Source organism: Danio rerio, chromosome 13, assembly GCF_049306965.1.
Source record: "Danio rerio strain Tuebingen ecotype United States chromosome 13, GRCz12tu, whole genome shotgun sequence".
NCBI lineage: Eukaryota > Metazoa > Chordata > Actinopteri > Cypriniformes > Danionidae > Danio > Danio rerio.
Genome location: NC_133188.1, coordinates 6,936,873 through 6,950,583, shown reverse-complemented (window position 1 = coordinate 6,950,583; position 13,711 = coordinate 6,936,873). Strand labels below are relative to the sequence as shown.

The 13,711-nt window shown below is 36.8% G+C and overlaps 1 protein-coding gene across 1 annotated transcript in view; it reads right to left on the bottom strand.

The window, feature by feature from the left end:
- The window catches only part of LOC101885457 (CUB and sushi domain-containing protein 1), a 219,117-nt gene extending 210,450 nt beyond the window's left edge, over window positions 1–8,667 (bottom strand). Inside the window, exons 1-3 of the mRNA XM_073920566.1 lie at window positions 8,573–8,667; window positions 4,688–4,814; window positions 1,646–1,848 (exon numbers count right to left, since the gene is read on the bottom strand). The gene's annotated coding sequence lies outside the window, so the exon portion shown is untranslated. The remainder of the gene's footprint in view (window positions 1–1,645; window positions 1,849–4,687; window positions 4,815–8,572) is intronic.
- Window positions 8,668–13,711: the final 5,044 nt, after the last annotated feature.

Below are 13,711 nucleotides of genomic sequence, written 5' to 3'. Positions count from 1 at the left end.
AAGTGGAGCAAAGCCACACCACATACAACTTGATCTTCCATTGTTAAATGAATTTGATAAGAAGTGCACAACATTTTCACGCTAGAAAGCATGTTTTATGCAGGAATGTAACTGATATGCTGCAACGCAAATACGAGATCAATGTAGCGAATTTTGACGCTCTCGCTGCCGAAGCTGAGGGCAGACAGCGTTGTCGCCAGGCAACAACTCTGTATAGCTGGGTGGTTTTCGGTTTTGTTCCCTCCCAGCCTGTTAGTGGGATCGGGCGCGGCGGGTAGAAAATGGGGCGGGTCTGGAAGCAGGACAACAAATGCTGAATTCAAGCGGGAGGGGTCGGGTTCAGACTAAAACCTGGCAGGAGCGGGTGGGAGTGGGATTCACAATTTAGTCCCGCGCAGATTTCTACCACAGAGCTTGCGCTATGCATTGCTGAGACGTGTAATAAAATTTTTTGAGAGGTCAGTGTGGGCACCGGCCACGGCAAGGGCTATGCAACCACGCACAGGCTGCGCTGGAGCACATGACGCAAAAGCTTAATCAGTCTTGAGCTGAAGAAAAACGAAGGAATAAATGAATGAATGAACATATCCATATTCAACCATATAGATAGAACTGAACTTTTCAATCATATATTGAATATTGTGGAATCCCTAGTGTGAATAGCATTTGTTATTATTATTTGTGCTTAGTGGAGTACCCCTTGACTGAAAACTGCACATTTTGTCAAAACAGCTGATTGAGGTACTCCAGTTACCAACCCAGGCTCATTGGAAATATGTGCCCAGGACTACATGTCTGAGAACCGGAAAATATCACCATGTACTACATTTTGCATTTTTTTTTCATAAATCTACTAGAGCAGTGGTCACCAAACTTGTTACTGGAGGGCCAGTGTACTGCAGATTTTAGCTCCAACCCTAATCAAACACACCTGAACAAGTCAATCAAGGTCTTACTAGGTATACTTGGAACATCCAGGCAGGTGTGTTGAGGCAAATTGGAGCTAAACCCTGCAGGGACACCAGCCCTCCAGGACCAGGATTGGGGACCCCAGTACTAGAGGGTGCTGTGTACATTTTTGACAATCTCAAATAAGTTACTTTGTGCTATTTCTCGTAAATCCACCAGAGGCTGCTGTGTACATTTCTGCACATATTAACGTCCTTTTTATGTGCGTCTATGAGGGAAACCGTTTGGTTTGTCGTTCTGCATAATATACCAGCTTGATATCAACTGTCCCACACACTTCCTTCCCTAAACCTAACCGATAAGTGTTTTCAAAAGCAAACTAGAAGAGAAAAGCCATCGTGACCACAAACTTCTACGGTGACCTCACACTGCTTTTGTGGGTTTTATATTTACTGGTTTCTAGAACAGTCCATTGTCTGATGCTAAAAGATAGTCAGATGGTCAGCTCCGCTCTTCCTTCAGGTCTAGCACCATTTGAGCTATCGAGCACACCAGCCATGCTGGAAAACCCATCCATATGGACATAACCAGTCAGCAGTCCCACCCTTTAGCATTCACTTTACACACAAAATGCAGGTATATGTACCCGTGAGGAGATATTTCTTGCTTCTCAAAAATCTACACCAAGACACATTTTCCCAATGATTTCCCAAAACATAGCAAAGCTGATACTTACTAGAGAACTGGATGGAGAATCCAGACTTGCTAATGAAGTAATCACTGTCGAACTGAAGCGTGAGGATGTTGAAGGTGCTGTGAGTGTCCTCGGGTAACAGCGACCCACTCCACTCCTTCAGCAGAATGCCACTTTCTGCCGGCCCATCCCAAACCTTCAGAATGTCATGATCCACCTCCGTGTCAAAGACTATGAAGTGGAGACTATGGGAAAATCAAGTACAGAGAGAACATTGTGTTGCATTTTCTTTTAAAAGCATACAAATGCATCCACAGTACTATAACCAAATGATTACAGATACAATGATTGATAGTCATTTTGGTCCACTGACAGTCACTGTACAATAAAAAAAGTAAATTTACTTTGATAAGATGTCCTTTTAGTGCTTTAAACCATAATAAATAATTTTTATCTGCACAAATAAATAAATAAGGCGATGCAGTGGCGCAGTGGGTAGCACGATCACAGCAAGAAGGTCACTGGTTCGAGCCTCGACTGGGTCAGTTGGCATTTCTTTGTGGAGTTTGCATATTCTCCCCGTGTTCGCGTGGGTTTCCACTAGGTGCTCTGGATTCCCCACAAGTCCAAAGACATGGGTATGATAAAATTGACCGTAGTGTATGAGTGTGAATGAGTGTGTATGAATTTTTGCCAGTGATGGGTTGCATCTGGAAGAGCATCAGCTGCGTAAAACATATGCAGGATAAGTTGGCAGTTCATTCCGCTGTGGCAAGCCCAAATTAATAAAGGGATTAAGCTGAAAAGAAAATGAATAAATAAATGAATGAATAAATAAATAAATAAATAAACTCATCCAGTTAAAGGTGGGGAATAAATAAATAAATAAATAAACTCATCCAGATAAAAGTGGGAAATAAACAAATAAACTCATCCAGTTAAAGATGGGTAATAAATAAATAAATAAATCCAGTTAAAGTTGGAAAATAAATAAATAAATAAATTCATCCAGTTAAAAATAAATCAATGAATTGTAAGTAAATATTTAGCAATTTATTTACAGTAATTACCCAAAGGACTGCAATTATATATATATATATATATATATATATATATATATATATATATATATATATATATACACATATATATATATACATATATATATATATATATATATATATATATATATATATATATATATATATATATATATATATATATATATATATATATATATATATAAAATTTTCTTGTTTGTCATGACAAACTTTTAGTTTCATAACTCACATAAATAGCAACAATTCTTTGCTTATCAAAACACTTGAAACACAACTTCCTTTGATGTCTGAATCATTTTACTAATACGGAAAATAATTACTAAATGCATAGAAAACATATGTTCCAAACTACCAAATTGATTAAAACAAAAGGCCCCCATTATTTAAATATTTATTTCTATACTAAGCCTATGGGAATATAAATATTTGCATTTAACAAGGTTGTACACTGCAAGAGAAAGTCCAAATTTGGTTTCTAGTCCAAATAAAAAAAAATTATAATAATTCAGAAGCCTTTTCTAGATAAGCAAAAATAGTATCTTGTTTTTAGAAATAATATGCCAAAATTAAGTAAGCTTTTCCTTTAAAAAGCAAAGTTATCTCACAATGGGGTAAGCAAAATAATGTTGTTTTCTCGTTTTGACAAGATTATTTTGCTTGTTTAAGGAAAAACTCATTTATTTTTGGCGTATTATTTCATAAAACTAGAAAAAAGTCTGCCTCTATCACTGACTGCTGTTTATCTGAAGTAATGCAGGAGAAGCAGACATGCACGTGGGAAAGGTGTGCGATGAGAAGCAGCTCATTTGCATTTAAAGCCACAGGCTACAAAAACAGCTGCACTGTACTCAGACACCAAAATGTGCAGATTCTGGAGGCTAAAATAAATAATCTGATAAGTAATTTGAGCTAAATATTTTGTCTGGAGACAATAAACGCTTATCTTACATCTTGCTAAAGAAATAAAATAGGCACCATTTAAAATATTTAAAATATTAGGATTATAAACAAGCCAAAATTTAAGAAAGTAGTATGTTTTTTTTTTGTCTGACCACCTTGAATTAAGCATTTATGTCATAAATGGTTTATATAAGTGTTATCTAAGATCAGACTTAATGTTTCAAGTCATGGCATTAACCAAGTTTTCCTTTAACATATGGAGAAAAAAAGTCAGTATATGGGTAAAACATAATTCCCACCTCACCATGCAGCCTTTTTAAAATTGCGAACAACCCTGTCGTAAAGCTAATGCAACACCCTCGCAACTGTACAGAATTCTGAACACACTATTTCACTTAATAAATCTCAAGCAAAGGCTTAGTTAAAAAAAAAAAAAAAGAAATACGGAGAGAACATTACAGCGGAGCAGCTACTGTGCAAATTTAAGTACGGAGAGAAGTCACAGAGGGGTTTCTTTCACCTGCGAGCTGGGAGAGAGTGATGGAGTGGAGCTGTAGGGGAGTGATTACAGATGCTTTGAGTGCAAAAAAGAAGAAATTGCTGTTGCTCCACTCCACTCATATACCCAGCTTGCCAAAGTCAATTTTTTCCTAGCGTTCACTGTTTGGCGAGCGTTCGGTATTCACACCCTGTATATGTATAGAAATAGTTGAAACACCTGCAGCACGTCAATGACATAACTGAAGCCTGATTAGATGGATTACATCCCACACCTACGCTTCCGTCTTTTATTTGCTCGTCGTAAGCCATCTTTTCCTTATGCGGATCAGCCAAATTGGCTTACCTGAGTTTTGCCTCATTTTTGAAGGCTTAACTGGCTTATCGCTTTTTGTGTCTCTATTCTTTTTGCCCTTTCACTAACCCTCCCCCTCTGTGTGACGGTAATGCATTTGTAAGAACAGATGCCAGCCAGTGGTAGGCCGCACAGTGGGGTGAAATGCAATCACCATGCTCCTTTATAGGTTGTAGTGGAATTATAAGGAAATTAACAGAGGGGAAGTAAAAACATAATGCGGTTTTCAAGCACCTTTATTATTATTTATTTATTTATTTTTTTTTTTACCTGATGGTTTTGCCCGTGTCTGCCTCGATGGACCAGGTGCAGTGAAGGTTGTTGTCATAAGGGACCGGGTAACCAGGAGATAGGATCCGTCCAGATGTGGTGCCACTAATGTGTCCTCCACACTCAGCTACACACACACACACACACACACACAACACACAAAGAATTAATGTCTTAAGCTAGATTGGTGGGATGCACCAAAAAGAAAATTCTGGGCCAAAAGCAAAAATTCCCCTTTGCAATGTTTTGTTTTTCAGCGATATGTATTGCGATATACACTTACCGGCCACTTTATTAGGTACACCTGTCAAACTGCTCATTAACGCATATTTCAGCCAATCACAACGCAGCAACTCATTGCATTTAGGCATGTAAATGTGGTCATGACAATCTGCTGCAGTTCAAACCGAGCATCAGAAGAAGAAAAGTGATTTAAATGACTTTGAATGTGGCATGTTTGTTGGTGCCAAACAGGCTGGTCGGAGTACTGCTGATCTCTTGGGATTTTCATGCATAACCATCTCTAGGGTTTACCCAATTAGTACCAATTGAGCATCGTGTCAACACCACAGCCTACCTGCATATTGTTGCTGACCATGTCCATCCTTTTATGACCACAGTGTACTCATCTTCCGATGGCTACTTCCAGCAGGATAACACACAATGTCATAAAACGCAAATCATCTCAGAATGTTTTTTTTAAACATGACAATGAGTTCACTGTAATCAAATAGTCTCCATAGTCACCTGGGCCCGGTTTTTCAAAAGTGATCCACTAGGATTTTGGATAAGGGATTGGATCAAATCTTGAAAATGGGTTTTTCAAAAGAAAAAACGGATTATATAATCGGATTAGATCACGTAATCCAATCTTTGTTTTGATCCGGATCAAACCTTTAGTTTGGGTTTTTCGGACCTTTTTTGTAGGATCTGGATCACTTTGATCCAAAAAACATGGATTAAACTGATCCCATCAGAAGGGTGGATTTAGCGTGGATTTCATGCCTAAAATGTCATGAAAACTTAAAAAAAAAATTTAAACAATACTGTTTTTGGATCATGCAGTATCTTACGAGATATACTATTTATTCATAAGGTTTTAATTTTATTTGTTCATCTGTCAGGCTATATATATATATATGTATTCATCACAATGGAAATTATTTTTCTTATTAGAATATTTATTAATGATGATAGCAATGATTACAGAATAAACAAAAAATGCAAGAAATGGCAATGACTGATTTTTGAAATCTCTTTCAACAATTGCAAAAAGAGACTGAAAGGGCAGAAGCACAGCTTCGCCTGGCAGAAAAACAACTGACTCTAACCGAACTGCAGCAATCCAAGGCCAGACTTGAGATCCCCCTCCTAAAGGATACGCTTCACATCAGATGAGGAAGTCTGAGATTATTGTGGAGTTTTTGACATTAAGTATTTTTTTAAATTACATCTATATTTGAAACTTATTATAAATATCCTCAATGTACAGTGTTTGTGTTGTAGGTCTCAGATGAGCGGACTGCTGGAAAAGGATGGGGTGGGCTTTTTCTTGTTTTTCTTATTTATTATTTTTATTAATTTAATATTTATTACATTTTCTTAGTTTTCATTAAAAAAAAAAAATTATATTGACCCCACGCTGGCTATTCTACTTGTCGCTCTTTACATATCTATAGTTCTACATTGTGATTTCCTATCCTGTTTGAGCACTGGTAATCCAGATTTAGTGATCCTGAAAAGTTCCTATCCAGATCAGATTGATCCAATCCAATGTTGCTTTGAAAAACTGGCTCAAAAAGTAAGCTGGATTACCTGATCACGGATCGCAAAAACAGAATTACTAAATCTGGATCAATTTGATCCGGATTAAACCTTTTGAAAAACCGGGCCCTGATCTTAATCTAATTGACTAATCACTTTTGGGATGTGGTGGAACGGGAGATTCACATCAAGGATGTGCAGCCAACAAATCTGCAGCAACCGCATGACGCCATCATGTCAAATTGGCCAGAATCTCTGAGAAATATTTACAGTACCTTGTCGAATCAATGCCACTAAGGATTAAGGCAGTTCTGAAAGCAAAAAAGGGTCCAACGCTATACTAGTAAGGTGTACTTAATAAAGTGGCCGGCGAGTGTACTTTATTTATATTTATACTTGGAATTTTTGGTCACACTTTAATTCAAGGTTCAATTCTCACTCTCAGCAAACCATTTTGACTTTTGCTTCAATCAACTCCTAATTTGCTCCTTATAAATAATTATTAAGGTAGTTTAAGTATTGGGTAGGATTACAAATGTACAATAAGATTATACTAAAAATAGGCTTTATACAGTAAGTACTAATTAGCATGCATACTATTGAGATGCTTATAAGCGACTAATGAGAATAAGTCTGTAAAATATTATCAAATATATTTACTTTGAATGATTGGCATGATTCTGTAGGTGAAAACAGAATCATAAACACATGCAACAAAATCAAAGATGAAAGTGATCCTTTTTTTGAACCCTCAGATTAAAGATCATCCAACAATAGTCCACACTAACAAACCATAGATCAATGGAAAGCTAATTTATTCAGAGTTAATATGATGTAGGCTATAAATCTCCCAGCTTCCAAAAATTGACACGCATCACTGGTTTTGTGCTCCAGAAGCACATCTTATTAACACTGAACGACTTGAGATGTGTCAGTTTACCAGCGTTTTCATGACAGCACAGTAGCACTATTGCACGCAGAAGGAAATACACTATACAAATGTCCCAGCATGCGCAATTTTGCAGGGCGTACCTGCATAAGTGTAAACATTAATTTGCAAAAGGTAAGGTTATAAAAAATAGAGTGCAAATAGAATTTTTTTTTTTTTATTCAGGACAATTTGCTTTTGTATAATGTAATTATTATTAGAAGTAGTATTTATTATATGCATATTAATATTTTTTTTTTATTAAAAACAGTCTTAGATTTGCCTACCTGTGAGGTTTTAGACCATATGGGGCATAGCACTTGTATCTGGAAATAACTTTTTTTTTTTTAACCACACTTAGTTTTTATGTTTAATTTATTCGTTTGCTGGAAATTAGAACTAAATTGAGAAATACTTTTGCGAACGTTTATTGGAAGAATCGTTTTGGGAAATGTCAAATCAACGAACTATGGTTGTAATGACGAAATTTGCAACTTAAGCTGCGGTCACACTGGGCTTTTACTCCCATAGACTTCCATTCATACGCACGTGAATGCGTCAGACTGGAAACGCGGGGTCATGTGTTAAGTTTCGCAGGTTGTTGCGGTGCAAAATTCAAGCTTGGTGAACTCTGACCTGTGAAATCGCATCACTTGACTGCTTAAGACCCAACGAGGATCAAAACATGACATCTCTGGACAGAAGTTTAAAACATGGAGCAATCGCTCGCTTTTTTTAAATGCCTAATAAGCTTGTTTAATCCCTCCCCTTTTCGCAGCGCCGCACGACAGAATTTCACACACAAACTCTAGTGTGATCAAGCTTCAGTTGGCTAAATATGTTTTTTAGAAATGCACCCCAATTTCAGTCATCAAATTTACAAGCAGCAAATTATTGATGATGAAAAAAAGATAAGCCTAAAATGTAGTCAAACTGTAAGGTGTTGGTTTGGGTGAGGATTGAACTCGGGTCTCTTAGACTCAAAGCTGGGGCTTTTCCCAGTTGAGCAAACTCCTCAACAGATGAACCCAAGAGCAGAAGATTAATAAGGGAACATGAGGCTTTGATTTCAGAAAAAATAAACAAATGATCTTTACTGGAAAAATAGAATGCAAAGTACAACAGAAATGACTGAAGCCGAGCTTCTAGTAAACAAGCAAAACAAATTAGACACAAGGGTCAAAAAGCACAACCTTAAAGTGTCACTTAGCTTCTCTAGACAATCTGGAGAACACCGGGCAGTAATGGCTCAAGATTGAACACAGTAGCTTGTAACACTCACACTTATATAGGGCAAAAAACAGGTGTTGCAAATCAAGCTTGAGTAGTGGCACACAGCAGATGGCGAGAAAGTGGTGCCATCCACTGTTCCGGAGGTAGCATTGAAATTGGATCCTGTTGTGTGAGGAGAGAGAAGCACCTCCTTCTGGTAAGGAGGAGGAATGCAGCTTAATTAATTCTTACACATTTTTCATTCATTCATTCTTGTCGGATTAGTCCCTTTATTAATCCGGGGTCCCACAGTGGAATGAACAGCCAACTTATCCAGCAAGTTTTTTTACGCAGCGGATACCCTTCCAGCCGCAACCCATCTCTGGGAAACATCTACACACTCATTCACACACACACACACACATACACTACCGACAATTTAGTTTACCCAATTCACCTGTACCACATGTCTTTGGACTGTGGGGAAAGCCGGAGCACCCGAAGGAAACCCATGCGAAGGCAGGGAGAACATGCAAACTCCACACAGAAATGCCAACTGAGCCGAGGTTCGAACCAGCGACCTTCTTGCTGTGAGGCGACAGCACTACCTACTGCGCCACTGCCTCGCCGAATTCTTACACAAACTAATACAAATTAACCAACATTATTATTTTTTTATATATAATCCACCGCACTGCGTTGCTCATTTATTAGATGAGCAGATTAGAGAGCGCACATTCAGTCCCGTTACTGGCCCACCAGACCTGTCAAATTTCTGTTTGTGATTTTCGTTGACAAAATTAACACTGCTAGCCAAAAAGGAAAATGCCTTTTATTAATTCAAATACATGCATGGAACATCAGTTTGACGCAGCATGCTTCATTTTTCACACTTTTCTCCCACACAACAGAACATCTCACTCGAGAAGTTTTAATTAGAGAATGAATATGGCACAGCGAAGACTGTTCTGTCCTAAAATACTCCCGGTGTAAGTATACCACTCTGGGCTAATGGAGCAATCATGGGACATTTACATCATGTTAACCACAATGAGAGAGGTTTTCACCATTCCCCGGAGAAATATGTTTTCTCCTGGGTTTTACATGTAATTACTGAAGTTCAGTCTCTTAAGGATGCTCTGCTCATAAGAATTACAGGATGAAGGCACTTTTGAATTTGGTTCATATTCAATATGTCAGCCTGATGTAGAAATTGCTCCATATGGTATTATGAAGGACAGATTTGCTAACTAACTATTGTAGTACTCTAACTATTCGTATCTTTTAGCATGCTCTTTTCTTACCTAACAAATTGTGTTATTGTACTATGGTAGGGTGGCATGGTGGCTCAGTGGTTAGCACTGTAGCCTCACAGCAAGAAGGTCACTGGTTTAAGGCCTGGCTGTACCAGTTGGCATTTCTGTGTGGAGTTTCCATGTTCTCTCCATGTTCATGTGGGTTTCCTCTGGGTTTTTGTTCAAACTACTTATTTAAAATGAGCTGAAACAACACAATTATTGAGTTTTTAAGGACAACTTAATGGTTTTATGTTCAATCAACTTACATTTGTAAACACAAATAAGCTAACTTAATGCCTTTATGTCTCAATACAAATCGATTTTGTGAAAGCCCACATTTTTTACAGCATTAGAAGCCTTTTATTTGTTTGTTTATTTGTTTGTTTGCTTCTTTCTTTCTTTCTTTCTTTCTTTCTTTCTTTCTTTCTTTCTTTCTTTCTTTCTTTCTTTCTTTCTTTATTATTTGTTTGTTTGCTACATTTGTCATATAATGCATAATTCAATATGCTTCCTCTTAAGATGATTTCTTTTTAAGTGTATATTTTGTAGCTGTATTTAACATGTAAATCGGCAGATACTCATAATGATGGACTGTTTTCGGCAGGTGTGTTTTATGTAGCATATTTTCTCTCAGCCTCAAACCATTGTTTTTAATTCATATTTTGAAATGTACAATGTAATTGTAAATAAACTATTGCTTAAAATGTAGCTAATACAATTTTTTTTTGTAATAATCACAATTAAAGTGCAGTGATGGCCTCTAAATGTATTGCTAATCAATTTACCACAGCCTGTGTTAAAGCAAAAACAAAACATCAACATATAGACATATAGCTGGAATGCCCTCTAGTGAATTTGCTTATAAGAATGCTTATGAATCAATAAATCTAATATATCTATCTATCTATCTATCTATCTATCTATCTATCTATCTATCTATCTATCTATCTATCTGTCTGTCTGTCTGTCTGTCTGTCTGTCTGTCTGTCTGTCTGTCTGTCTGTCTGTCTGTCTGTCTGTCTGTCTGTCTGTCTGTCTGTCTGTCTGCCTGCCTGCCTGCCTGCCTGCCTGCCTGCCTGCCTGACTGTCTGTCTGTCTGTCTGTCTGTCTGTCTGTCTGTCTGTCTGTCTGACTGTCTGTCTGTCTGTCTGTCTGTCTGTCTGTCTGTCTGTCTATCTATCCATCCATCCATCCACTCAGACTACACCTCCCATCATGCTTTGCGTCTCACAGCTGAAATACTTTACAAATCTGCACTGATCTGATTACACTGAAACAGCTGCAGCGCATTAAGAACACTAATTAAACACCACACTCCTTGTTTTGTATTATGGACTTCACTAATGTTTCTAGTTTTATTAAGAAGTGGGCAGAGTGAGGTGAAACACTGAACACTTGAAACAAATGTGTTAAGGCTTCGAATCATTTTAAAAATTAGTCTTTACAACTACACAAATGATTAATTTCAGTTAATCCTCCTATGATATCTACATAATAGTTGGGTTCATGGCTTAGGTTAGGTCAGTTATATGATTTTACATTTGTCATATGATGCATAATTCAATGTGCTCCCTCTTAAGATGATTTCTTTTTAAGTGTAGATTATGTAGTTGTTTTTGAAATGTAAATCTGCACCTGCAGAGTAGTTCACTTACAATGATGGAGTAATTATTGGTCTATATGCACCACATACTGGCATAGAATATGTTAGCATTTTTATTGAACCTGTCAGCTGTTTTTAATTCATATGTTGGTAACATTTCATTGCATATATTGTTGAATACAAGTTGCATTGCAACTACATTACTTCTCATTTGAGTATTAGTAGACTGTCTGCATAATATCTGCTGATACAACACCTTCAACAGACAATTAAATGACTATGAGAAACTTTGCAAGTACATCAACTTACACTAACCCCAAACCTAACAGTCTACTTATAATCTATTGAGAATTAGTTGATGTGTAGAAGCAGTTTAACTAAAATTCAACAAAATCTGTTAAAAGGACCATCAATCTAAAGTGATACTCCTATGTTATAATTGCACAAAACATCTAATGTAATTTTAAATAGACAATTGCTTAAAATGTAGCTAATACAATTCAACCTCTTTGTGTCAATCAGGATTACTGGTTGTCTCTACTTTGATTGTCAATAAATTTACCACAGCCTGTGATAAAGCAATAACAAAAAACTAAAATAAGAACAAAAATGGCTTGTTTATGTAGTCCTGTTTCTTTCTTTTCATCCATCCATCCATCCATCCATCCATCCATCCATCCATCCATCCATCCATCCATTCGTCTATCTATCTATTCATTCATTCTTTTTTTCTTATAGCTTAATAAAGAGGAAAAGCAATACAGCATCAGATTCAGCTATGATAAATACCAATATTTGTACACCGATATCACATTAGCTGACACTCCACTTAAAGTAGGTAAGAGTTCAATGTGGCCATTACCGCCATGGCATATACCGCCACCACTTTAAATGGGCAAGCACGTGTTTTTAATGTATGACCGCAGTTTGTGAATATGCCGCCAGGGGGCACAAAAGGAACGGGATGCGAACGGACAGAAATACCCTTTACAGCAGCGGTAAATATGCTACTGTACTTATAAATAACGATGAAATAATAAAATAAAGCATTATAATTCCTTCATTAATCATAAAAAAAAATTGTTAACACACTTTATTATCATTGTAAACTTGTTAATGAGGATTCACTTTGGATAGATGGGTAGAGAGTTGGCAAAACACTATCCTATCCCATCCATCTCCTTCTTGAAACTAGCATAAATTAATATTACACCACCACATAAAAATCAAAAAGTTGTTTTAAGAGAAGTTGAATTTGTTATCAGTTAAAGTGTGCAATCATTTCAACTGTTTTATGTGTTTTTTTATATTTCACTTGTCAACAGACACTGTTTAAACCAAACATACACTCCCGGAAATGAAATACACTGTGCTTTTCACTAAAGCAACCTGAAGTGCTGAAATATAATTGGGTAAATTGGCAGTGGGCAGGTCACAGAGACCAAAACAAAGACATGAAATGCACATTTTCAAAATAGAATAACTGATTTTAATATTGTTTTGCAGACAAACATATTCACTTAGCATGCTTCCTAAATATCTGCGAACATATTGTGGTATTTCTATGTTTTTATCCTTAGATACAGCACCTTTAATTAATTTACTCAATCAAAAGCTACAGTAGTTAGCTGGGTCCCACTTTATATTAAATGGCCTTAACTAATATGTACTTACACAGGAATAAATAGTTTGTTACAATGTACTTATTGTGTAAATACATGTATTTACTGTGTACTTATGCTTGATTAAATACATGTATGTAATTACATCTATAATTAACTTTTGTAATTACATTTGTAAATAAACTGTTCACCATCCCTTACACCTTTAACCACTCTTAAACCTACCCATACCACCAAACCTGTCCATAACCCAACTTCTATCCCAACTCAAAAGCACCACAAGTGTTCTCAAATGCATTATAAACACAGTAAGTACATTGTATTTATTTTTTGATGTAAGTACATAGTAGTTAAGGACACTTAATATAAAGTGGGACCGTTAGCTGCAATGCGTCATTAAAGCAAACTAATCTGCGTAAAGGGTAAAGTCGAGAGCTCACCTATACAGGAAGGTAGTGGTTTATTCCAAACCCTGCGGTCTCCACTGAGGCATGTCAGCGTGCCACTACCATGCAGCGTGTATCCAGGATTGCAGCTGTACAAGACGTACGTTTCAGCAAAATGGCCGTCGTCTTGGATTTTGTAGCCGTAATTAGG